This window comes from Hoplias malabaricus, unplaced genomic scaffold (assembly GCF_029633855.1).
Source record: "Hoplias malabaricus isolate fHopMal1 unplaced genomic scaffold, fHopMal1.hap1 scaffold_284, whole genome shotgun sequence".
In the NCBI taxonomy this organism is placed as follows: domain Eukaryota; kingdom Metazoa; phylum Chordata; class Actinopteri; order Characiformes; family Erythrinidae; genus Hoplias; species Hoplias malabaricus.
In genome coordinates, this window is record NW_027100894.1 from 37,671 (window position 1) to 40,160 (window position 2,490).

General features: G+C 38.8%; 1 long non-coding RNA gene across 1 annotated transcript; it reads right to left on the minus strand.

Moving 5' to 3' along the window:
* Positions 1-256: 256 nt before the first annotated feature.
* Positions 257-1,405, minus strand: LOC136682340 (uncharacterized). The gene is made up of 3 exons (XR_010798602.1): positions 1,382-1,405; positions 1,176-1,226; positions 257-814 (listed from the first exon to the last, which is right to left on the minus strand). It is a non-coding gene; the product is annotated as an uncharacterized lncRNA (long non-coding RNA).
* Between the last annotated feature and the right edge of the window lie 1,085 nt (positions 1,406-2,490).

Genomic DNA, 2,490 nt, shown 5'->3' on the forward strand with positions numbered 1-2,490 from the left:
AAAATTAGTTTCTGTAGATATGAATTCAACAAATCTGTCATCTGATAATAAGCGATTATTAAAACGCCATGGTATTGATTTATAACCCAGATAGACTAATAGAACCATTGTAATAGGGGCATGATCTGATACCACTATAGCTTTATGTGTACAATCCTCATCCTGTGACAAAAGCCTATTATCTACTAAATAATCTATCCCAGTCACTACTAAAAAAAAGTAAAATAATCAACCAAACCAGTAATAAAAATGTCCTTTGTTTATTGTTTGAACATTTACCAATCAGCCCAAATATGAAAGACCTCCACGTGTAAAACGTGTGGCCAAGCGCTACATCAATCAAATTTATTTGTGTAGCACTTTTACCAACTGATGATGTCACAAAGAAGCTTCACAGAATTCCAGTTTTGAAATGAATTGTAAAAATCCCCAGGTGAGCGATGCCAGGGGCGACAGTGGCAAGGAAAAACTCCCTCAGCTGAGGAAGAAACCTTGGGAGGAACCAAGGCTCACAAGGGGGACCCATCCTCCTCTGGTCAATCTACTGGTAACAGTTAGGAGTCTGTGAAAACTTCAGTGTGGGGGAGGAGGAGCTCGACCGTCATCCATCAGTGTCCAGCCGGACAGGTGGGCGGTCGTTTTCTCTGAAAAGGGTAAAAGAGATGGTTACATTCACCCAAACGAATTAAAACCAATTCCAAGTCTAATGTGTGACTGCAGTCGTGTGTGAGCCGTTTTATTCCGATTCTGCTCCATTTCTCTGAAATTCTCTGCAGCCGGTCTCTCTGGTCCTGGTCACTGTCCATCTCCTGACCTGATGGATTAAAAACAAACTTCAAACTTCAAAAAGCCACGTGTCTCCAAAATGCAAAGCTCTCATTTTAATTCTAAGACAAGTTCATGTACAAACACTTCATTCACATTCATTCTTTAGTGTTCCTTCAAGTCTGTTCTCTAATAATGTCTCACACAACGTAAAGAGCCTCCACTACGTTCAAATGTTGGAAAGTTCAACACATAAAACACAGATAATGGATGTCCTTGGACAATGACGGTGTTAATATTCCTATAACTATGTCCGTCACTCGAAACAGAACACTTCAAATCATCCACACCAGTAAAACACCTGAAAACGTAACTCTTTACATTAAAATAAATAAATAAAAACCCCTCACCTTCCAGTCTCCTCACTCTCAGCAGCGCGAGGCTCAGTTCTGCTGTTTTTTCTGTAGAGAGATGGAAACCATTTAAAACAATGAACGCCATTAAGACCTCAGCTCTACCTCAGTGTCACATCGCTGTTGAGAAAGTAGCGTCAGTTAAAGAGAAGTGACGGAACGGGAGACTTTTAAGAGCTTTATCTGTAAAAACCTGTCCTTACCAGTCTTGGCTGTTTCAGCCGCCTCTCTCCTGTGTTTTCTCTCACGTCCTGCGCCTCCTCAGCCACTGTGGAAGAAATACAATAACTGTTCATTAGGTGTAAAAATGTGCATTTGTATGTAATGTGTAATTGTAATTACATTCTCCTGCTGTTTTGGCATTTTATGGTGACTGTTGTGGAGAATTAAGAACTTTATTCATCAACAAAGAGTAATTATCAATACACTACATTCACAATCTAACATTGAAGTCACCCTCTTCAAATCATCTACACCATAACTGACACTCCGGGACACGATTAACGCACATCGTTTTGAAGTGTTCTCTCTTTTTATTTTCATTGAAAAAGAAATTCTTGCCTCCCATTTTTAAACTACTTAAAGGAACCTTAACCTTTAGTAAAAACTTTAACCTTAAAAATGACAGCTTCTGTTTCACTGTGATGCTCCACTGAGCTGTAATAGGGAGAATAAAGCCTCTGTCGTTGATACTCTGGGCTCCCCACTGCAGAAAGTGCACTGTGTAACTTTTGGAGGAGGGTAGGAAGCCATTAGTGATGTGTCGCTCGTAAACGAACCGGTTTAAAGAGCCGGCTCTTGTAAGTGAACGATGAGAGCTGGTTCCAGTCTAAGACCGAGCCATTTTTTTCTAAGGCTTGTCATTCAACCAATCAGAGAACAACAAGCAAGCTCCAACCCTCCAACCCTCCGAGCTGAGACACTTGGTTTTCCTGAATGTCAATCTGCCTTCCAAAAAAATAGTTGAAGAAAATGTTAAATCAGTTAAATGTTTGTTGACAGTTGTGGTTGTTTAAATCACTACCGTTAAATGCTGCTGTTTTACACTTTGCAGAATATTTGTTTATTTTATTACCCAGAAATGGATGATTATTTAATTTAATAAGCTATTTTGTAACACCTACCTTTTGGGTTCCATTGGTTATATTTCAGAGTTTACAAGTGACTTTTTATTAAGGTTTTTAAATAAGAATCCAGTTATTTATACAATTGAATGTGTGAGTGCAGTCAGTGAGTTATTACAAGACAGCCATAAAACAATTGGCCATTGCAACACTATGTATTATTTTTAATATTGAACAATAATATTTTG